The following is a 25,865-nucleotide window of genomic DNA, read 5'->3' as shown; positions in this document are numbered from 1 at the left end:
CTCTACGAAGAGAACACAAGAGATGACTGAGAACCGTTCTCGTATTTCTACAGCACAACTCGTAATTTCATTTATTACACAAAACTAGTCTAATTTCTTTTATGTAAAACAAATAACTTACGCCAGCTTATTGAAAAGTGTAGTGTCACCGCTAGACACCACACTTGCTAGGTGGTAGCTTTCAGTCTGCGCCTAATAAGATTACCATATTCCTGTACATAGCCATGAAGATAAATGTATTGACACTTTTGTCAAGTATCAGTGATATATGTGAGAATAACATTAACGTACCAATACCAAAGGAACTTCAGATTGTCAATTGTAAATAGCATCCTGAACCAAGTTATGTAATTTTTATGCTTCTTATTATTTTAATAAATTTGTGTGAAAATTAATCAAGTTCTGTTTAAAGTTGGTCACCGTCAATCTGCTACTCTAAGCGTGCAAGTGGCGTTTCTATCGTATGACCTAACGGCAGAAGATAAACACGCCACCACAAGACCACGAGACATATTGCTGACACTCGCCTACTTCGTTAGAGCGACAGGTCAAATAATCTGATGGTGTGTGTATTGAAGGTCTTACAGTATGCACACCACATATTCCCTCCTCACGTTAGCCTGCTTGAGCTGAAACGCGTGCATTTCGGCTTCCACTCGTAACACTGTTGGCTCTTCTGCTATCACAAAAAAAGTATGAAAACCTTAGGTGTAATACACTGAGGAGCCAAGAAAATTGTCCCACCTGCTTAATATCGTGTAGGGCCCCCACGAGCACCCATAAGTGCCGCAACACGATGTGGCGTGGTCTCGACTAATGTCTGAAGCAATGGTGGAGGTAATTGACACCATGAATCATACAGAGCTGTCCATAAATTCGCAAGAGTACGAGGGGATGGAGATCACTTCTGAACAGTGCGTTTCAAGGCATATGTGCTCAATAATGTTCATGTCTTGGGATTTTGGAAGCCAGCGGAAGTGTTTAAACTCAGAAGAGTGTTCCTGGAACCTACCTATAGCAATTCTGGACGTGTGGGGTGTCGCATTGTCCTGCTGTAATTGCCCAACTCCGGGGAAATGCACAATGGACCTGAATGGATGCAGGTGATCAGACAGGATGCTTAGATACGTGTCATCTGTCAGGGTCATATATAGACGTATCAGGGGTCGTTTATCACTCCCATTACAGAGCCTCCACCACTGTGAAAAGTCCTCTGCTGACACGCAGGTCCATGGTTCTTGAGGTTGTCTCCATACCCGTATACGTCCATCCGGTAGATTCAATTTGGAATGAGACTCGTCCAACCTGGCAACATGTTTCCAGTCGTCAGTAGACCAATGTTTGTTGGGCTAAGACGAGGCGTAAAGCTCTGTGTCGTGCAGTCATCAAGGGTACACTAGTGAGCCTTCGACTGCGAAAGCCCATATCGATGCTGTATCGTTGAAAGGTCGTCACGCTGAAACTTGTTGATGGCCCAGCATTGAAATCGGTAGAAATTTGCGGAGAGGTTGCACTTCTCTCACGTTGAACGATTCTCTTCAGTTGTCGATGGTCCCTTTCTGGCAGGATTTTTTTCCGGCTCCAGCGATGTTGAGAATTTTGTGTTTTACCGGATTCCTGGTACATTCTGAAATGGTGGTACCGAAAAATCCCCATTTCATCGCTACCTCGTTCATCCTGTACCTCGTCGCTCGTGCGCCGACTATAGCACCACGTTCAAACTCACTTAAATCTTGATAAACCGCCGTTTTAGTAATAGTAACGTATCTAACAAATGCGCCAGACACTTGTTGCGTTGCTGACCGCACAGCCGTATTCTGCCTGTTTACATATCTCTGTATTTGAATATGCGTGCCTGTACCAGTTTATTTGGCGCTTCAGTGTATAATAAGATGGTTTATAATTTAAAACAGGCGCCATCCACTATTGTGGAAAAAAAGTTTATTTAAATCAAGCAGTTACCAGTTTTAGATGTCTTACTTATCGATATCCAGATGGCTCGTACTAACTTTCTTATTCTCTTACTGAAACATCTTTCTGTAATCATAATCAGGTGTGTGAAATTAATAAAAATAGTATACACAACAGTCTTCATGAGAAGTCACATTTGCAGTCACCGATAGATTTTCTCTATCGAAGTCAACACAGTGTTTACATCTCTTCATCTCACGAAATGTCACCGGTTGTTGCTGTATTCTTGCCAACTACCGGCACAGTCGATATACCAGTGGAAAGTCCAGTTTCACTGCTTAAACTGTTGTCAGCTTTTGCTGTATTAGTATGGTGAGACTATTTTGTTTCGGTTAGTCGGTTTTGAAAAGGTAATTTGAAGAAACGTTCAGTTGCAAAAACGAAAAAAAGGTAAAAGAATGCATCATGTGCTACCTATGTGTGTACAAATACTGGACGATACACACGATGAGCAGTCTCAGGTAGAATCAAATCACACTTGTTGTATAGCAACATTGTTGAAATATTATTCATGAGCAACACTGATGACTTACAGTTTCGAGTCACTTGACACATGCGACAGAAACACGAACTTCCGAATCAGATAGTTTGTGAGATGGCAAAATTATGCCACTAATCATCTATTAGTCAGTATATTTTTTCCGAATTATATTTGTATTAGATGATGCACAATCAGATTATTAATTCTTTTATTGGGTGATTCTGGCTAACACCGTGTTCTCACAATTTCTGTAGTGCCGCATGTCTTGGACTTAATTAGAGCTAAGCATTGACAGAAAAGGCCACACGTTCCTCAGGAGGAACTGATGGCTGAAGAGGGGCTGGAAAGATGCTTGTAGTGTTTTACAAGGGCTGACATTTTGTGCCCGGAGAGAAAGTATAGCGAGGAGACAGGGCTTTACAATACCGAAGGCCGCTGAACCCCATAGAGTGGTCGGCATTGGCGGATGGTTGCACTCTAGTGGAACGGAAATACACTGCTGGCCACAGTAAATGCAACACCAAGAAAGACAAGAGGAAGCACAACAAAATTTATTTTGTAGATAACATGCTGACCAAGTATCAAATGATTACGTTTACAGACGTCTGTGACATGTGGTTGCTGCCAGAATCAGTAGCCAGAGTAGCCGCCATTGTTGGAGATCACCGCTGCCACACGTCTCGGCATTGAGTCAAAGAGACGTTGGATGTGTTCCTGGGGTACAGCAGCCCAAGCAGCTTCCACACGTTGCCAAAGATCATGTGGTGTGGCAGCTGGGGATGTAATCTGGGTCACTCGTTGAGCAACCATGGACCACATGTTTTCTATCGGCGGAAGATCCGGAGAGCGAGCCGGCCAGGGAAGCACTTCAATCTGGTTATTGACGAAGAACCTTTGGACAATGCATGCCACGTGTGGTCGCGCATTATCCTGTTGAAATATGGCTGTGGCCAAGCCCTGAAGGTAAGGAAGGACAACTGGCTCCAGCACCTCGGATATGTAGCGCCGGCTATTTAAAGTACCGGCAATGCGTACTAGAGGCGTGCGAGAGTAATATCCAATACCGCCCCATACCATAACACCCGGTGCAAGACCAGTGTGGCGGTGCATAATGCAGCTGTCCAGCATCCTCTCTCCACGGTGTCTCCACACTCGAATCCGACCATCGTGGTGCTGCAGACAGAAGCGTGCCTCGTCAGTAAAGACAACGTCATTCCATTCTGCCGTCCACATCCGTGTGTCATGACACCATTGGCGACGGAGACGTCTGTGGTTCTGCGTCAATGGTAGACGAAGTAATGGACGTCTTGCGGACAGACCACTCTGCTGTAAACGGCGTCGAATGGTACGCGCAGACACTGGATGATGCGTTACAGACGCAATGTGCTGTGCTATGGTTCGGGATGTCACTGAGCGATCCGTCACTGCCATGCGCACAATTTGCCTATCAGCACGTGCAGTGGTGCACCGAGGTGAATGCGATCGACCACGTCGGTCCGTCGTACCCTCCTGCATCCAAAGGTCACATATCCGCATTACAGTTGTTTGGTTTCGTCCAACACGACTAGCGATTTCTCTGTATGATAATCCACAATCTCGGAAAGCCACTATCCTTCCTCTGTCGAACTCGGATACTTGATCAAACGATGTTCGCTGTTGTCTACGAGGCATAACTGATCGTCTTGTGAAACAACCACAAGGTAAACACACGTGCCGAACGTACACTCGTCGAAACCGCCAAGCCTTAAATGGCGCTATGAGGTGGCGTCACAGGCGCGCGTGATGTGCGTCTGCGCTGAAATTCTAATCAGTTGCATATCTCATCGCTGCAAACCCATGGTGTACATTTCACTTGATTCGGATGCTTCCTTCAGGGTGTTGCATTTACGGTGGCCAGCAGTGTAATTTCAGAATACCGTACCTGGTGAAAGGCGCAGAACAAGACATCCTTTTAGTCGGAGGAATGCGTGGATTCATGAACGATGGTCGCGTGCTGGCCTCAGAGGAATCTTCTAACGTGAAGTGCTGGGCATGCTTCCCGCCGAAAAGAAGAGATTTGTATTTGACTGGTGGAGTGCTAAGGATGTGAGAATGGAAATGGAAACTTCCAGAAAATCTTCTGAAAGGAGTATGAACTTCAGGTGATTCGCTGACAGATCCACGACGCATGTAATGGGAGGTAATGTTTCTGTAATGGCCGCTGTAGTTCGTTGCCCGAGTCCAAACATAGACACTCCGAGTCCAGGAGGGAGCAAGGGTTTGGTTCGGTGAGACACTTGCCATTGGCGATCGATGGAAGGCACTACCCTACAGGGATCGATCGAACGTCCTTTCCTGCGCGTATCGATCGAATACAATTCCAACTGCGAATCAAAATAGTGACTTCGCTGGCGAGAGCCACAACGGAGAATCTCCCGGGTAGATTTGGTAAGAATTGCTAGTGAAACAAGAAGCGCATGAAGTCGTTTGTCTCTGTTCTGCTTCCTCGAGTGATGATACCTTAGATGCCTTTGGTATCTGACAAACATTGAAGTGTTCCTTTATGGAAGAACATTCTAATCGAATTCCTGTTCCTGGCTAGTGAGGATACAGAAATCTTGACTCATGTTCTATCTTACACTGATGTGATTGCAGCCTTAGGAGTTTGCAGATAGCATATTGCGTCCACTGCGTTCATAGAAAATTGCAGATACACCATGTAAATCACCTGCAGAGGAGCCAGTGCCCCAAGAAGCATGCAATCGGTACACCGCAACTGCTGTCAGTCATTCAATAGGTACATGCGCACTCCGTTTCGGCTCATAGGGAAATAATCACAGTAAATGGGTTGAGTTCCACTTGCTTGTCCACTGAGTCTTTGCTGGAAGTGTCAGTCAGGGTGTAGGTCTTCTGTTTCTCACCGTTAATCAGTGTGAGCCAACATTCTGTCCGTCTATTAACGGCGGGAGCCGAACAAACAAAGCCAAACATACATTCTGCTAATCGCGAAATTACATGTCGGATAGAATTCAACATTGTGTACTTTACATTTATACATTTTTTGCACTCTACGTATTTCTTGAGAAAAAATAATTTACGGTATCAACTTGCGATAAATTCTAGTAGTATCCCAACAGCAATGACTGGTTTGATATGCTAAAATGAAGTAAAACCAAAACATGATATTTCATTTTATGGAAATCCCTAGGTATAGGCAGCAGACGATTAAGTAGGTAAAAAGACGAGGGCTAATAGAAATCCTTGGGTAACAGAAGAAATATTGAATTTAATTGATGAAAGGAGAAAATATAAAAACGCAGTAAATGAAGCAGGCAAAAAGGAATACAGACGTCTCAAAAATGAGATCGACAGGAAGTGCAAAATGGCTAAGCAGCGATGGCTAGAGGACAAATGTAGGGATGTAGAGGCTTGTCTCACTAGGGGTAAGATAGATACTGCCTACAGGAAAATTAAAGAGACCTTTGGAGAGAAGAGAACCACTTGTATGAATATCAAGACCTCAGATGGCAACCCAGTTCTAAGCAAAGAAGGGAAGGCAGAAAGGTGGAAGGAGTATATAGAGGGTTTATACAAGGGCGATGTACTTGAGGACAATATTATGGAAATGGAAGAGGATGTAGGTGAATATGAAATGGGAGATAAGATACTGCGTGAATAGTTTGACAGAGCACTGAAAGACCTGAGTCGAAACAAGGCCCCGAGAGTAGACAACATTCCATTAGAACTACTGATGGCCTTGGGAGAGCCAGTCGTGACAAAACTCTACCATCTGGTGAGCAAGATGTATGAGACAGGCGAAATACCCACAGACTTCAAGAAGAATATAATAATTCCAATCCCAAAGAAAGCATGTGTTGACAGATGTGAAAATTACCGAACTATCAGTGTAATAAGTGACAGCTGCAAAATACTAACGTGAATTCTTTACAGACGAATGGAAAAACTGGTAGAAGCGGACCTCGGGGAAGATCAGTTTGGATTCCGTAGAAATGTTGGAACACGTGAGGCAATACTAACCTTACGACTTATCTTAGAAGAAAGATTAAGAAAAGGCAAACCTACGTTTCTAGCATTTGTAGACTTAGAGAAAGCTTTTGACAACGTTAACTGGAATACTCTCTTTCAAATTCTGAAGGTGGCAAGGGTAAAATACAGGGAGCAAAAGGCTATTTACAATTTGTACAGAAACCAAATGACAGTTATAAGAGTCGAGGGGCATGAAAGGGAAGCAGTGGTTGGGAAAGGAGTGAGACAGGGTTGTAGTCTCTCCCCGATGTTATTCAATCTGCATATTGAGCAAGCAGTAAAGGAAACAAAAGAAAAATTCGGAGTAGGTATTAAAATTCATGGAGAAGAAGTAAAAACTTTGAGGTTCGCCGATGACATTGTAATTCTGTCAGAGACAGCAAAGGACTTGGAAGAGCAGTTGAACGGAATGGACAGTGTCTTGAAAGGAGGATATAAGATGAACATCAACAAAAGCAAAACGAGGATAATGGAATATAGGCAAGGCAAATCGGGTGATGCTGAGGGGATTAGATTAGGAAATGAGACACTTAAAGTAGTAAAGGAGTTTTGCTATTTAGGGAGTAAAATTACTGATGATGGTCGAAGTAGAGAGGATATAAAATTTAGACTGGCAATGGCAAGGAAATCGTTTCTGAAGAAGAGAAATTTGTTAACATCGAGTATAGATTTAAGTGTCAGGAAGCCGTTTCTGAAAGTATTTGTATGGAGTGTAGCCATGTATGGAAGTGAAACATGGACGATAAATAGTTTGGACAAGAAGAGAATAGAAGCTTTCGAAATGTGGTGCTACAGAAGAATGCTGAAGATAAGGTGGGTAGATCACGTAACTAATGAGGAGGTATTGAATACTATTTAGGAGAAGAGAAGTTTGTGGCACAACTTGACTAGAAGAAGGGATCGGTTGGTAGGACATGTTTTGAGGCATCAAGGGATCACAAATTTAGCATTGGAGGGCCGCGTGGAGGGTAAAAATCGTAGAGGGAGACCAAGAGATGAATACACAAAGCAGATTCAGAAGGTTGTAGGTTGCAGTAGGTACTGAGAGATGAAGAAGCTTGCACAGGATAGAGTAGCATGGAGAGCTGCATCAAACCAGTCTCAGGACTGAAGACCACAACAACAACAACAGGCTGTCAATAGCAGGGTCATTTTAATCATTTGTAGGAATGAGAAGTCCACTGCACAGACAACATTATGCAACCACACACACACACGTTAATAAGTGACATAGGCCACTGGGATTTATAGCTTAACTCAGGCAGGTCAGTGATGCATGCAGAATTATGTGACTGTCACGCACGGCCAAAATTAAAACTTCACAGTATGTTTATAACTAAGTTTCAACTTCACTTGCGTTAGAAGAGGTGTATGTCTAGCTTTTCAGTGAGAGTATACAATTGTTCCGGTATTAAAAGTGTGTTATTGTCCTGTAATACAAAACCTGATGTATGCTTATTTTAGCCAATAATAGCTGACCACTCGCTGCTTTGATTGCGTAGACCGTATGATCGGCACAGATATTTTGTTTTTCTTTAATCGAACTTTTGCGTTCTTCATAAATATTTCCATACACCCCCAGCACATCTTTCTTTATATCTAACTGTGGAGTGGAATACAAATTTTCATAGATTTAGATTTAAAATTTTTTATTGTAACGAAATATTGTCTTAAAAATTTGCATGCCATGGGGTTAAATTTCGGAAGAAAAACATAGTTGTTTTTATTTCTAACAGATAAGTCATATACAAATTTTCATATATTTAGCTTCAAAATACTGTCCCAATGAAATAATTTCATAAAACTTTTCATGCCCCCTTTAATTTTCCTTAGGTGGTTGAATTTTCGAGAACGCTGAAACACAATTTTTTTTAACAAATTTGTCACTGAGAAGTCAACTATCCATTTTCATTGATTAGCTTTAAAATGCTCTAGCAGTTCTAGTTCAACTACTTGTTTTCAAAAATATTTTAACCAACTGCCTCACACTCTTATCGCTGAATTGCGAAAAATGCTATAATACATATATTTTATTAATTTCTGGTTAAGAAACCAAATACGAATTTTGCATTAGCCAGTGATCACAGTTCTGCTATCGAATAAGAGTGTCATTCAGAAGAAGAACTTTAGGAGGGTTTGTAACCTCCCCACAAAAATAATAATTAAATATGAACCAAGTGGAACCTCCCCACAAAATTAATATTTAAATGAATTTTTAAATATTGTAACCTCTGAACAAAATTGGTTCCCATTTATGATCTCCTTGCAGAAATGCATTCACATTTGATGTACTCACAATATTCAATTTCTAAACCCCGAAATAATAAAAAAATGAAAATTCAGTAACCTGGTAAATTTTACGACGACAGCACCGCTGCGCCACGGCCCTGTATTCTGAATAAAAAACCAAAAATTCTTACCTCAATAAAAAATGCGAATATATCTGCTCTTACCGAAAGAATCTTCGGCACAGCACCGTGCAATGCTGGCGGCCTATGCTTTGTGATTCGTGAAAGGAATTATCATGCATTAAATTGAAATGAATGCTTTTTTTAAGAAAAAATTACTTTATATTATAAAAATTATTATTGGGGCATTTTTAAAAGAAATTGGATGACAGTTAACATACATTACTAGATATGCGCAAGGCTGCTTCTCTACCTTCTACAATAATACTCATCCTCCAGAGTCCCGACCAGAGCAGACTGCACTCAAGCGCAGACACGCGCAGACTCCTGCCGACTACTGCAGACTAGTGCAGACTCACTGAAGACTAGTGCCGACTAGCGACAAGCAACAACTAACTACGTACTGCTCTCTGGTCAGAGACTATCCTAAGTCTTGCCTGTTGCAGGCAGCGCATATAGCGCATACCTCTTACAAGTTGTGATGGGGATCTGTCTGTTTCTTTAACGAAATACTTAAAGTGTCTAGTAAAATCGAATGTGTTCTGAGAAGTGATAAGAAAAATGTAGTTCCCAGCAACGAATATTTGTTTCGAAATCTGTTCCTCAAATTAAGCAGTGTATTTCATATTAACAGATTACCTTTAGCAATAAATACACTCTTTGTGTATTCTAGACGCTGCTTATGTCCCCCTTGCTTAGTTCGTCATGTATCATTTTGCTGCCTACGTGGAAGGATGTCCTCGCTTCAGATATCCTTGAGCTGAGCGCGGCTCGTGTTCGTGCCGTTTATTGGTTGACATCTTGTTTCTGCGGTACTTATGTCCCGTTCATTATTCGATTTACTGACGTTACTTAGTTACTGGTTTGCCTGCCCGTGAGTGCCAGCAGAAGTGCTTATCGATAAGAGCACTGTCGTACTATCTTTGGAGGGACCGCTAGTATTTCCGGGTCGTCGTGTGTCGGGAGTTCAGTCGGAACGGAGCAGCAGTGAGGTGCGGGCAGCCAAGACTCGCTCGACCGGAGCCCACACACATGACTCGAGTGGGGACGACGTGGGTTAGTCGTTCGGTCAGTCGTCTCATCGGCCGACGTGTAATTGGTCGCCCACCGCTTCTGGGTTCTCCGTGTGTATCGACTTGTGATTCGTTCTTGTTGTTCCACAGTCACTGGTTTTAGTATTGTTCGAGTTGTTTGTGGAAGTGTGTTCGTGGAACCATGTGTAGCTTGCGTGGTTTTGACTGAGCAGCTATTTTAATGACGTTTGCATGCTTCAGACAGTCTGTCGGTTGCGACGGAGCAGCCAGAAAATCTCCGCGGCGCCAGGCCAGGCCGGGACCGTTGGCAACGTGCATGCGCTGTCGGATCATGAGGAGCTAGCTGCGAGAGCGACAAAGTTCGTCGCCCACCGAACCTGGAGGCTGAAGTTGAGTGATCAGTTATTCTGTTATGAAACCTCACCTGGTGTGACATCTCTTCATTCATTTCTGGGTTGTTTCTCCGTCGGCCATTCCGGCTAGCAGCAATGAATAATGTGTTGATGTCAGTGAAATGTTGTAGCCGTCTTCCTGTATTGTGATTAATTATTAAAATGACTGTTACTTGCCAGTGAAGTGCACCAGCGGTGTTTCCTGCCCTGTGGCCGTTAACGCCCCAGTTACCTCCCCTGGTTATTAGCGTACTTTTCCTTGTCGTGTTGATGCTGTCCGGCACGGCGTGTAGTTTGACAGCCTTTTAAGTTGTTTGCTTCATATTTGCTTAGAGTAGCTATTGTTTCCTTGATTGTTCTTAAACGCCAATTTCTGAAGACGTAGTGCTATTCGTGTCCTCGTCCTCGGCCGATATTTCCCATCGTTGTGCCATTGGCCGGACGGAAGGGGATTGGTTAAATTGTTGGTAGGTCCTTAAGCCATCCCTAGTTTGGGTTGCCATCCGATTATTTAACTTCAACTCTTGGCTGGCTGTCTAACCTCACCTTATGTTTGAGCTACCTTCTCATGCCGACCCTTGGAACACTTGTGAGCACCACTGGTTCTCGTTGTTTTAGATTATGATTTTCATTTTAGTTTGAAGTATTGTGCGGGGCCTTCAGCCGTGTATTAGTTCAGTTCTTTTTAAATTTTACATATAGGCCTTCAGCCGAGTTAAATCAAAATTTTGAAGATTGATTTTATCTTAAAAAAGAAAAAAAATTCCTTAAAGTTGGTTCTATCTGAAATTGTTTGTAATCCAAGCCCTTAGCCGTTAGTTGTTTGATGTGTTATGTGTGGCCTTCAGCCGAGGATTTACGTTAGCCCCTCAAGCGAAAATTTTTTTTATATGAAGTAAGGGGTTTATTTTAAATTGTTAGTCTGACTTGTTGTTCAGGCCTTCAGCCGTTGTTCCAAATTTGTTTGTTGCCTTCAGCCATGCAGTAAGTTAACATTTCTTTAATTAGGCTTTCGGCCATTCTGTTGTGAGTTAAAAAAGAAATTTCTTGGTTGGAAATTTTTTTATTAATGTGCTTCAATTGTAGTTGTCCTTCAAACGTGTAGTGTAGGCCTTCAGCCGCCAATTGTATTCAATTGCATGTTTTTTCAAAGAAAAAAAATTACCTTCTAGTTTTAATTGATTTTTGATTTATAAGCCAGGCCTTCAGCCATTCTTGTTTTTGGTGTGGTTTTGGGCCTTCAGCCCAGAAAGCATCTGAAGTTCTTTAACTAGGCCTTCAGCGGTATTGTTTAGTTTTGATCATTTGGAGCCATGTGTAAATGAGTGGTTCTCAGAAAAATAAAGTTTTTTGTTCGATTGTGCAACTCACAGTAACTGTTTACGGCCCTATCCACAATCATAACCTTATCCTATGCGCTCTCTGAGTACCTACCAACCTGGTTTCAATCCTGTCTTTAATAAGTTTGTCTTTAATTTTATCTTTAATCTCATTCTACCTATTTCTCGTTAGTTTATCTGTCTGTTCAGTATGAATTTACATTCTGCGATCATTAGACTATTTATTCCATTCAACAGGTCCTCTAATTGTTCCTCTCTTTCAGTCAATACAGAAACGTCAACGAATAGTTTCTTTTGTATCCCTTCACTCTGAGTTTTAAATACACTCCTGGAAATTGAAATAAGAACACCGTGAATTCATTGTCCCAGGAAGGGGAAACTTTATTGACACATTCCTGGGGTCAGATACATCACATGATCACACTGACAGAACCACAGGCACATAGATACAGGCAACAGAGCATGCACAATGTCGGCACTAGTACAGTGTATATCCACCTTTCGCAGCAATGCAGGCTGCTATTCTCCCATGGAGACGATCGTAGAGATGCTGGATGTAGTCCTGTGGAACGGCTTGCCATGCGATTTCCACCTGGCGCCTCAGTTGGACCAGCGTTCGTGTTGGACGTGCAGACCGCGTGAGACGACGCTTCATCCAGTCCCAAACATGCTCAATGGGGGACAGATCCGGAGATCTTGCTGGCCAGGGTAGTTGACTTACACCTTCTAGAGCACGTTGGGTGACACGGGATACATGCGGACGTGCATTGTCCTGTTGGAACAGCAAGTTCCCTTGCCGGTCTAGGAATGGTAGAACGATGGGTTCGATGACGGTTTGGATGTACCGTGCACTATTCAGTGTCCCCTCGACGATCACCAGTGGTGTACGGCCAGTGTAGGAGATCGCTCCCCACACCATGATGCCGGGTGTTGGCCCTGTGTGCCTCGGTCGTATGCAGTCCTGATTGTGGCGCTCACCTGCACGGCGCCAAACACGCATACGACCATCATTTGCACCAAGGCAGAAGCGACTCTCATCGCTGAAGACGACACGTCTCCATTGGACACGTCTCCACTGGAGGCGGGCTGCACGATGTTGGGGCGTGAGCGGAAGACGGCCTAACGGTGTGCGGGACCGTAGCCCAGCTTCATGGAGACGGTTGCGAATGGTCCTCGCCGATACCCCAGGAGCAACAGTGTCCCTAATTTGCTGGGAAGTGGCGGTGCGGTCCCCTACGGCACTGCGTAGGATCCTACGGTCTTGGCGTGCATCCGTGCGTCGCTGCGGTCCGGTCCCAGGTCGACGGGCACGTGCACCTTCCGCCGACCACTGGCGACCACATCGATGTACTGTGGAGACCTCACGCCCCACGTGTTGAGCAATTCGGCGGTACGTCCACCCGGCCTCCCGCATGCCCACTATACGCCCTCGCTCAAAGTCCGTCAACTGGACATACGGTTCACGTCCACGCTGTCGCGGCATGCTACCAGTGTTAAAGACTGCGATGGAGCTCCGTATGCCACGGCAAACTGGCTGACACTGACGGCGGCGGTGCACAAATGCTGCGCAGCTAGCGCCATTCGACGGCCAACACCGCGGTTCCTGGTGTGTCCGCTGTGCCGTGCGTGTGATCATTGCTTGTACAGCCCTCTCGCTGTGTCCGGAGCAAGTATGGTGGGTCTGACACACCGGTGTCAATGTGTTCTTTTTTCCGTTTCCAGGAGTGTACATTCCCTAAAATTTCTTTCTTTTTTTTGTCTTTGTTTCTTCGATGTGCAGTTTGAATAGCAGAGGACAAAGCTTACATACTTTTTGAAATAAGCTGTTATAGTCTGGTCTCTCCTTCTCTTTTCTCCTTCTTGGTTATACTGCGTGTCTACCCTACAAATTATTAATTGTAAACTTACGTCTTCGTTATGAATTCTCGTAGGTGCCCAGAAACCTTGAATCGAGACGTTTCAAACCCACTGTTCATGACGAAGAGGATGAGTCTGATGCGGTGGGTACAAAACGTCCTGGCTGTCATCAAATCCACTGATTTCATTCGTCTCACCATCTCCGTTTCGACTACTATGCAGACACCCACTCATCTTGAACGAATCTTCAGACTACTTTGTTAACTGTGCAGACTTTACCAACCTCACTCGCGCAAAGGAATTATCTGTTATTAATTTACTATTGTTTCTGGACAGTTATTCGTAAGTACCTCTCGAGTTTCAGAAGATGACTGTACAGAAGCTGCAGTACACACAAAAAATTGACACGCCAGAGAATAAAGACCCTCTCTAAATTTTTAAGGCACATAACAAGTGCTTAACCCTGCTGTTCTGTTCACTTTTACTTGACATATATACTGTTCGGGTCAATATGACCCGACATATCAAAATGCTTTAGAAACATAAATTTTGGTACAGTTTTAGCTATCGACATTGTTGTTCTATTCCAGTACCTTGTTAGTAATAATAATAATAATAATAATAATAATAATAATGGTAATAATAATAATAATAACAATGCATACAACTTTATTGAGGGATATTTTTCATTTAAATATGCACATAAATTTGAAACAACAGACAGTTTCCATTACAGGCATTCAACTTAGAAAGCACTACAGTTTTTCCATACTTCTATTCTTATTGTTGACAGTTTAGACGTAAGTATTGACATTTTCTAACAACAGACAGTTGTCATTACAGATATTCATCTTAGAGCACACTACAGTACAGAACACACTACAGTTTTTTTATTACATTCCAACATAGAAAGCACTACAACTTTAGAATCCTCTCTTCTTACTGATTGTAGTTTAGGCACAAGTATTCACATAAATTTGAAACAACAGAATTTTCAATACAATCATCTTATAAAATACTACAGTTCTTTTCTTACTGCTTGCACTGTGGACACAAGTAGGTTACATGTTTCTTGCAAATATGTTTACTACATTTTCCACACACCATGTTTGTTTTATTGTCATTACTTGATGGACAGAACTTACAGCGTGCACGTTTTGTAGATTTTCTTGTTGTTACCGATTCTGACACACCACCCACATCATTCGGGTTTTGGATGCTTGTGACCATTCTCAAAGAATCTTCTGTTCTTGGGAAATGCGTTCTTGATGCAATATGTTCTTTTATCAGTGACTTTCCAAGTTCCTCCAAGAATATTCTCCTTCTAGTCAATTTGCTTGCATTCCAATTAGGGTCAACCGAAATCCACAAAACGTATGCATTATAAGCAGAAACATCAAGAATATTGTAGAAAACTATCATTGGCCACCTATTACTTTTTCGTTTGCATGTATATGTACCTAATAACTGATCAAGCGTGTCTACAGCACCTTTGGTTGAATTATAGTCCAAAATCATTTTTGGCTTCTTATCAGCCCTGTCACTGATTTCCGCATCATGGTGGAGAGTGCTCATAAGTACAACATTCTTGTGTCTCTTAGGAATATAATTAACCACAGTAGTGTCATTTGTGAAGTAAAATGAAGAGCTGTGTACCTCCTTGTTGGTCATTTTGTGTGGAAGCTCCGGCTTATTTTTCCGTATAGTTCCCAACATAGTCAATTTCCTTTTCAGAAGCAGCTGCCCCAAATTGTACGACGTAAAAAAGTTGTCACACGTGATATTCTGACCACGTAACTCAGAAGTGAGATCAGATACCACCCTCATTCCCTGATTTCTTTCTGGTGCCGCTCCACTCACCTTTCCTGTATAAATTTGGGCTTTCAGTACGTATGAAGTTTTGCTGTCACACATGGTCCATATTTTGATCCCATATTTTGCCGGTTTACTTGGGATATACTGCTTGAATGGACAGCGACCTCTAAATGCTACTAACTGCTCGTCAACAGTAACATTTTCTCCTGGATTATACAGTTTAGGAAGGACCTCTACCCACTTCTCCCAAATACTACGAATTGCGGCAAGTTTGTCAGTACGTCGTCTTTCCTCTCTAGTAGATTTCTTGTCAAATCGCAGGACACGTGATATCTTACAGAATGTTTCATGAGACATGGTTGCTCGAAATATGTTTCGCCCAGTATCTTTATCCCACAAACTTTTTGTAGACTCCCCATGAGATCGATATACACCCGCTAGGAGTAAGAGTCCTAAGTATGCATGGAAAACAGAACCATCAATATCTGTCCACTGTTCACCATAAACTCGCTGCCCTTCAATATTTGTCATCTCTATTATTTCATTTTGAAGCGCTGTGTGAAATACTGCTTCAAATGAACATTTTACATCAGATATTCTGCTGACTGCATACCTGGTAACTCCTGGGGTACTCTTGATGATGTTCGAAGCTGGTAGGCGACCATGTTGTGCTGGTGGATGCAACTGCCATTCTATATTCCCATTTTTAGAAAGAAAAGTCTCTACACTATTTTGTATGGGCTGTGGACTGTCGTAACTGTCATCGGAACACTCGCTTTCAGATGCATTGCTGATGTGATCTTCAAACTCAGAAAGTGATCCTTCATCTGGTGAGGCATTTACTATTTCTTCCAACTCACGATCATTCAATGGTCTCATCGCCATGGTGTCACAAGTCAAACTGGGCAGAAACAAAGCATTCCAATTATTGAGAACTGCCAATTATTATTTCCTGGGGAAAGCAACAAACAAGCCCATTGTTGTGAACGCATGGAGCTTTAGGTGATTGTTGAGAGTAAGTTGGAATGATGCAGTCACTATTCCCACACAACACAACAAAAATAATTTTCGCCATTTCCAGATTTTAGAAATAAATACGAGTTACACTAAACATATTTGTGTCGGGTCATTATGACCCGAACATTACATATGCAACTATTACAGTTGAAGCCCAAACTTCTTAAACTTTTTTAAAACCTTTTAAAACACATGCTGCTCATCCATTTTCAGACAAAGTCACAAAGTTTCATAAATATATATTGGTATTTACATAATGTAAAATAACGTTCATATTCGTTTCGGGTCATATAGACCCGAACAGAACAGCAGGGTTAACATGGACACCACCAGTGATGCAGTAAAAGTTAACCTGCGTTGAAGACCACATCCTCGCAGTTCATTAAAGTTGCTGCTAACCGATAACAGCAGTCCACTTTGGAAATCTCTTTGTGGTGTCACGTATTGATCCCACCACGCAAGGGTCAATGTTGGCAATGGAATTTCAAGTTTGTGAGACAACGATAGTAGTAATGCAGGATCCGGGTGACCCAATGGTGCACGCCCACTGAGCCACAGTTCCAGCGGCTCCGCATCTCGAACGCCTTCTACCGCCGCGATATTGGACGGTCGGAGGCAGACATTCAGCCAACGAGCACTTGCAGTCTCTTTGCTGCGACATCATCGATCGTGCATAGTACAGTGAGCCTCATCCTTGTTGAAACTGAATGATGCATTCTATTTCTTGTTGCATTATTTGTAATGAGTTATCGTCACTTGAGAAATACCAGTTATGTTAATATTCTGTTTGCCGAGTTAACTTGTTCGCTAATAATTTTTACTGCTGTCCAGCTTTCCTTCGACGGCAATTCCCATACCATTCTGTAACCCACGCCGCCTCACCAATGTGAACAGATTCGAACGCAACACTGGCCATCTATTTGTCTATCTGCATGCCTCTCCAGGCGTTAGCTAATTCCGTGTAGCTATACAGAGTAGCTGTCAGGTAAAACGACTTCGACACACCTGCCCCATAGTGATAGACTGTTAACTATTTCACAGCGCATATAACGAATCACAGCTAGGAGAGCTGCTCTATACACTGAAAAGCGTAATATTTAGAGCTCTGTACCTCAGTCAGTAGAAATCGAACACTTATAGGATCACTTTGTTTTTCATCCGTCGGTCTGTCTGTCTGTTAAGACCCTTTTTTTATGAAGTATGGTTAGAAGTATGACGTTGAAATCCAAGCCACATACTAAGGTAACTGTCCCTTGGCGGTGTGAAACATTTAAGCGTCAATGCAGTCAAAAGATACTGTCACTTATGTACTATATTTCGACACTCACAAACGTTCTCATCAAAACTTCTAGGTATTTCCCGTTGACCTTGGAACATGAAACCTGAAAGAAGCAGGATGAAAAAACATGAAAATTGTTAAATTGTGATTATGTAACGTAAAAAATACTTCTTTTAATTTTCTGTTGTGCGTCTATTCGTCTGCCCGTCTATTAAGAGCCGTTACTTTCAGTCATTCTCTCCGTCTGTTTCGTGAGCCATACGAACCGATACTTCATCCTATTTCCAATAAAATGTTGCAATGCTAATTTTCTATAAAACTGTAGTTTGCTTACGAACGTCTAGGTTAAAAAATTTGCAACATATAAATAAATACGTTCACAGTATTTGGAACAGCGTCTACAGCAACAGCTCTTCATCGAGATATACCTCAAAATTACCCATGTCATACAGTCTTTTTGTAAATTCATAGCTTGTCCTTCTGAAGACCAGTAATTGTACCTATGAACAGCAGAAGGAATGGATGTTAGTTGTACATGACTCCCAAGCTGCAGCGGCTCAAGTGTTTCAATAACACATCCTACGCCTGTAATCTGAAGCGTTGCAGATCTGCGACTTTTGGAAATTACGATAACATATTCCTCACTATACAGACAATACAATGTATTGGTCAGCACGTTCTTAGAGGGCTAAAATATATTGCCAGCACTGGAGACGTGACGGTGGAACCTGGTAGTGAAGTGAGTGAGCCTCAGGTACATATTACCTACTCTCTAGGCCAGCGTATTTGTCTACAGTCAATCAAATATTGCCGAAATACTAGAAGTTGGTAAAATATATCTCCACGGACGTACTCCACCAAGACCGTATCAATTTTACGTAGCTGGCGCCGTCGTGCGCTGTCTGGTTTCCTTTTAGCAACCGACGCCGTTTGGGAGGGACCGCTACTGTAAATAAACCACCTAGGTGCAAAGTAGTGGACACATCTAAGCGTTCTGTCTACAGAGTACTCCGTGCGACATGTCCAGAGTGCTTCATCAAGCGGATGGACGCAACGAACGGAACCTGTATTTGCGCAGATACATAAACCGTGTGGCTCCGAGTTTGAACAGTCACTATAAACATGCGGAAACGCAGCTGAAAGTACTAACACTCGTCTATACACACTTTGTCACTCGCAACGCTATATTATACACATTACGCTTCGTATTGATCATGCCCATTGTAATTAAAGAATTGAGGTGCAGTACTGTACAATATGCCTCGGACGTAATGTCATCTGAAGTAAGACATACTAGAACATACGCTGTGCAGGTTTCCGTTAATGACGTACTATTTTAAATCAATTAGAAAGTAGAATAAGTGGCACTTCCCTATTATACAACAACTATTTTAACTCTCATCATAATAATGTCAAAATTTAGCCCAGTTAATGATATTTGATAAAACTAATCTGTGTAGCACGTACAAGCCAGCAAGGAAATTCGGAGAAGAAAAGATTCTCCACCAGTGTTGTTCTGCTCAAAATGCCTCTGGTCCTTCACATTAACGTTGGTGTATTATCAGGTGAAGCCAAAAGACTTGGAAGAGCAGTTGACCGTAATGGATTCTCTCTTAGAAGAAATTATAAAAAGGAGAACTAGAAAATAAGGCTAACATAATGTGGTCGAAACAAAGCAGACGATGCTGATGGAATGGTATTTGAAAATGATACAACGAAAGTAGCTGATGAACTTTGCTATTTGACACAGTGAATGATAACGGCCGAAGCAGAGACGACGTAAAGTGCAGATTGACAGTTGCAAGGAAAACATTTTTGAAAGTGAGGAATCTGTTGTCATCTAGTACACATATATCGCATTAATCTCTTCTGAAGGTACACTAATAATAAAAAGTACCCGGACACCCGTTTGTAATACGAAATTGACCACTGGATGAGTCATATGGGGGGTTGTCATAAATCGCATAAAATCAGCAGAACGAATTATTAGTTACAAAGTGCTGCCAGCAAATCAGCTAGCGCAATGAACGTTCATGGGAAATTAAAAAGAATCGGCAACATTCGTCCTACAGCTCCTCATAAACTATACATTTTCATACTTAGTGCAAAACGACGCATGAGGTGGTGTAAAGATAGACGCCAGCAGGGAGTTGACACTCGGAAACGAGTGACTTGGGCTCATGAATCAAGCTAGTGTAAGTTCAGAAAAGATTTCTTAGTATTTATATTTATATTAAGTGATAACAAATTTCTCTCTTCCAAAAATGACTTCCATGGTACTACCTGTCTGAGTTTTATATTCATAACGTCTTTAGTTCGGTGATCTTCAGTTGTTTTGCTGCACAAACAGCAGAAGTCATCATCTATTTCTAATCTGATCCCTTCGGCGTAACCTGTTTTAATTCGAAACCATTACGCTTGCCTTATTTTGTAGATATTCATTTTATAATCTCTTTTAAAAACACTTTTCTTCCGTTCAACAGCTCTTACAAATCGTTTGCCTTCTCTCGCTAACAGATTTCATTAATGTAAGTGAAGGGAGTAACTAACTTTTTATTGATGTCCATCTCTATTAATTCAACGGCTGCCAATTCAGAATGTTTATCTACACTAATTGTGATGATATTTTCCCTAGATTTGAAATGTGTGCCGGTTCTGATGTAGTTACACAGCCCCCACACTTTATGGTAGTTTCGGTGTGCATATCTAATTACATTGTGAATACAATGCAACTCGCCTGGTGGATTTCTCATTGTTACAGTAGTCTGTCACATTCAATAGACGTCAGTGAACACTGAAATGATTAACTACTCCACTGTTGCTCTTAGCTAACAGACTTGTGTCTATGGGACACAATCAAGGAATGTTTTAGTGTCATTAGAAGTGGCAAACGGTAATATTGAGTAGAAATAACCAGGAACTTATTGAATATAGAGATTTCCTTAGTTTATAGTTTTCATTTGAGATACTTCTGATCCACATCCAACTTTGATTTAAATTCTACCGCTCCTTTCCGACAAGAACAGAAAGGCACAGAGCATCAGTAATTTATGCTTTATTTCTGAAACCCACCTGTTTTCAATGATACAAATGTGAACCCCATAATAAGGGGCTGTATGAAGGCGATAGTCCAGTGGCAGCAAGAGCACGTCGTCGTCAATCAGGTGGAGCTAAGAAAGAAAAAGGTGGCGCAATGGTAGCACACTGGACTCGCATTCGGGAGGACGACGGTTCAATCCCGCGTCCGGCCATCCTGATTTAGGTTTTCCGTGTTTTCTCTAAATTACTCCAGGCAAATGCTGGGATGGTTCCTTTGAAATGGCACGGCCGAGTTCCTTCCCTAATCCGATGAGACCGATGACCTCGCTGTTTGGTCTCTTCCCCACAAACAACCCAACCCCAAAGAGAAAGGAAATATTTCATTGAATTGTAAATGCTGACTCACACTACTGGGAGAGATTTTAAACGATAAAAATGGGAATAAAATTACCAATGACTCAAACTAGGTTAGAAATTTAATTCATTCTTAAAAATATTATTAGCGGTCATGACTGCAGCTACTCTTTACAACGGGTCAGTGACACCTACAGTGGAGATCAAGAAACAGGTTGGCAATCACTTGTAATCAAAATATCCTGTAATGGGAAGAGCAAACATTATTAATGCAAAGGACTGTAATCAAGACTTAAAACGCACAAGCATTTAATCTAAGGCCTAAGGCTTCCATTGAGTCACTCGCTGACCACTCTGCTTTGGCAGTACAAGGTAGCAAAAGGAAGGTCGAAGTTTTAAATTCCATGTTTAAGAAGTCGTTCCTTCAGGAGAATCGTACAAACGTGCCATTGTTTGACCATCGCACAGAGTCCCGTATGGATGACATAGTAATGAGCATCCATAGCACAGAGAAACAACTGAAAGAGTTTAAAACAAAAAATTTCTCAGGTCCGGATGGAATCCCAGTTGAAGCGCAGTTGACTCCTGTACGTGAGAAGGATATAGATCCGACCCTCAAAATACTGGCCAATACCCATAACATAGGTTTGCTGTAGAATTCTAAAGCATATTCTGAGTTCGGATGTAGTGAAGCTCATGTATATGTATCAATACGGGTTTAGAAGATATCGCTCGTGCGAAACTCAGCTTGCCCTTTTCTCACATTATATACTGCCAACTACCGGCGGAGGGCTGCAGGTAGATCCTATATTTCCAAATTTCGGAAAGCATTTGACACGGTGTCCCATTGCAGGTTGCTAATGAAGCTACGAGCATATGGAATAAGTTCACAGATGTGTGACTGGCTCGAACACTACTTAAGTGATGGAAAACCGTATGTTGTCCTCGAGGGCCATTGTTCACCGTAGACAGGGTAACATCCCTAATGCTCCAGGGAAAGATGATAGGACCGTTTCTATATTCTAAATACATAAATGATCTGGCAGACAGAGTGGGCAGTAATCTGCGGGTGTTCGGTGATGATGCTGTGGTGTGTAAGAAGCTGTTGAAGATAAGTGACAGTAGGTTGATACAAGATGACTTGGACAAAACTTCTAGTTGGTGTGATGAATGTCAGCTGTCTCTTAATGCAGAAAAATTTAAGTTAATGCAGATGATTAGGAGAAACACATCGGTAATTTTCAGATACAGCATTATTAGTTTCCTGCTTGACACGGTCACGTCGTTTAAATATCTGGGCGTAACGTTGCGGAGCGATATGGAATGGAACGAGCATATGAGTGTGATAGGGAAGGCGAATGGTCGACTTCGATTTACTGCTACAATTTTAGGAAAGTGTGCTTCATGTGTAAAGGAGACAGCATATAGGATGCTAGCGCGACCTTTTCTTGAGTATTACTCGAATGTGTGGGATCCGACCAGTTCGGACTGAAAGAAGACATCGAAGAAATTCAGAGATGAGCTCCTAGATTTCTTACCGGTAGGTTCGATCAGTATGCAAGTATTACGGATGTGCTTCGGGAGCTCATGTGGAAATCCCTGGGGGAAGGGGGAAAGAATTCATTTCGAAGAACACTACTAAGAAAGTTTACAGAACCTGCATTTGAAGATGACTGCAGAACGATCCTACAAACGTTTCTTGTAATGACTTCGACAGTAAGATACGGGAAATTAGTGCTCGTAAAGAGGCATATACACAGTACTTTTCCTTCACTGTATATGAGAATGGAACAGGAAAGAAAACAACTATTTACGGTACAGGGTACAATCCGCCACGCACTGTATGGTGGCCTGCTACATATGTAAGTAGATATAGATGTAGACTGCAAAATCCTTCAGCGTGATATGAAAAAGGCAAAAACCATGTCTTATGCACAAAAAATCGAAATTCCAAGAATATGGCAAGGACAATTTGGAGCATTATTAGCTATGAAACGATTAATTTCGTTAACACAAATGATACTGAACTCGCAGATGACAGTAGCAGCTAGACAAATGACACAAAATTCGAGGCATCCTTCCTAGAAAGCAGGAAATCTGGCTTAGATTCCTGCTGCTGGTACCAATTTTAATTCATTGCTTTGACCTACATAATTTTCAAACGTGAATGTTCGACTGAATATGCCTCACCAATATCATAAATATATCACCTAAGTCTGAGATAAAGACAAGGTTATTGGAGTTTGATTATGGTACGTGGCAATTTCGGCAAAATCGGTCGCACTACACTTGCATAAACTATTAATTTCAGAGTCTTTCACCCCTTGTTCATTTCCATAGACAATCTTTCAAACCACTACCGTATTTCATAAAAACACCTCTAAAAGATCGTCCTTCCAAGGACGCAGAAAATATCATTCTTGCAAAGAGAAGGTTACTTTGAGTGCAATGGACTTAAAATTTCGACTTAGTTTTGATTCGTTCAGAATTCCAGAGAAACTCACTGGAGAAGTAGGGTTGGTCACTGTAGACAATTCTGTGGTGCAACCTGTGTCAGATTCCTAGATTTTATAGTCTGAAAGAAAATTGAGATTGCTGAAATTGTTAAAAATGAGATCTGCGTTGCCCGGGAATTTTCATATAAACAGCTGACATTGAGTTCAGTTGTTCCTGATGGAAAAGAGCCTATTAGGAATTTATACAACAGTTATGAATCTGTAACTAAAAGAGAAACGTCTCAAAATTATTGAAGTCCAATGATATATGTACAAGGTTTCAGTGCTGTAGAGGTCACAGCCAGGAGGACAAATAGTGACACTAATGCAGCCAGTGCAGAGCTGCCTTAAAGCGACAGTCTGATTTAATATTTACAACTGTTACTGAAGGATATCGATTGTTTAAAATAGTCCCATCTGTTATTTTTATACACTAACAGGCAGAACCAGCAACTGCTGGTTACTTCTGTAAAGTATATTAACAACAATTTATGAACAGCACAATAAGTAAGGACAGGATGATAGGAGTTGTGTTAAGGAATCGGAGAATAGTTTCCATGGTACCAGAGGGATCCTCAGAGGTACCAAGGGAGCTGTAGAGGGTAAGAACTATAGCGGAACAGTATTAGGAAAAAAATTGAAAAAATCGCTCTTGTTTTAACAAGAGACATGTTTGAGAGTAATAAATAAAACACATAAGACACACACAGATCATTTGCTGTACATTAGGTTGGGCCTCATTCAAAGGCACGTCAGTTGTTTCCCTAATTTTTTTTTACTTCTTCCTATTAGACGAGTCATTTCACAAAGCATTTGACAGATTTTTTTTTCAGAATTTTATCTATTTTTAGATCTTTTACAGAGATCATTCTCTTATTGACACCTCATTCTCTTTCCTAGCGCTTTCTCGGAACATCCTGAGTAAAACACCTAAGAGGTGGTGGTCTAGGTCGTCGCAAAATAGATAGGTCTTAACGAGATGAACGTTTTGACCCATTTGACCTCATAGCATCTTCAGTTATTAAAACATCTTAAGGTTGCCACTTAATTCGAAGAAAGACTTTTGGCAGTGAAGTATGATAGAAATTTAGGTTTTTTATGTGAGAGCCAGCTAGATCTTCAAGTGATGAACTTCTGACACATCAATTACATAGCTACAAGCAGCTGTTCATTAAATATTTTCCCACCCAGTAACTATTTAAGTCTTTCTTAATTATCTTCAATACTTCCAAGAAATAAAAATAATTTATATTTGGTAGCTTTCGATTATCTGATTCACAACCATTCACTACACACACACACACACACACACACACACACACACACACACACTTAACACATCAGGCAGCTGCCTGTCTCATCAAATACAAACTTTGCATCATCTTCACTCAAAGTGAACATACATCTTTTTTCCAGACCTACAATATAAATATGTGTGTATGTGTAAAGTGGTAAGAATGAGACAATCCAGAGCCATCAGATATAAATTTGCCAGGAGAGCGTTTTTAATATTGGAATAAACCCATGAATCACATATAGATTTTTCTGGATATATAACATTATTAGTTTATTTTTTCAATGTCTTCATATACACGTGTGCATAGTTATTTTTTGAAAAAAGTTACACCTCATTAACAAGAAGTATTTTATAGCTAGGTGGTATAGCATTGGGCTTCAGTGTGTCTCATACTATAAGAAGAAAACCTTTACAGAACTGTGAAGATGAACATATATAACGTAACTTCGAATGATAGTGATTACGATATTTTAAACAATGTTGTTAAGCCTTCCATTACAGAGTTCTATGCTGCGAAATTTTTCTTCATTTCCGTCCTGCGGTTCACTCAGCGTCTTGAAGTATCCTTTCGAAACATTTGGTACATACAGCATTAACGATATAGCATCTTTCACTTTTTCTCGCAAATTGGAATGGGTTTTAAGCATTTGCCTGATAGCTGGTATGGATTAAGATCATGATGTGCTCTTCCTATTCTAGTGGTATTTGGAGTTCCGAAGTCTCCGAAATCAGTGTATTGATAGTTAAATTTTAAATGTTATGGCATTACTTCAACAAAATGAAAAGCTTTGGCTTCCGAAAATCCGAACCTAGAACCACTATCAAGGTTGTCCTTCACCGCAATATTTATCAAAAAAGGTACCAGATCTATAAAGTCCACTTGCATCATTTTAACAACTACATGCTTTTGCAGGAATCTTTAATGATTGTAACCTTACCATCATGGGTGTACATTCTGTGGCCTCTGTTCTTAGCATGCCTCTCAATTCGACCGAAATCTGAGTCACATGGCTATCGTGTATGCTAAACTTCTGGAAACGTATATTTAACGGCCTTAAAA

This window comes from Schistocerca piceifrons, chromosome 4, assembly GCF_021461385.2.
Source record: "Schistocerca piceifrons isolate TAMUIC-IGC-003096 chromosome 4, iqSchPice1.1, whole genome shotgun sequence".
Taxonomy (NCBI): Eukaryota; Metazoa; Arthropoda; class Insecta; order Orthoptera; family Acrididae; genus Schistocerca; species Schistocerca piceifrons.
The sequence above is the reverse complement of the archived record's forward strand: the minus strand, read 5'-3'. Positions refer to the sequence as shown.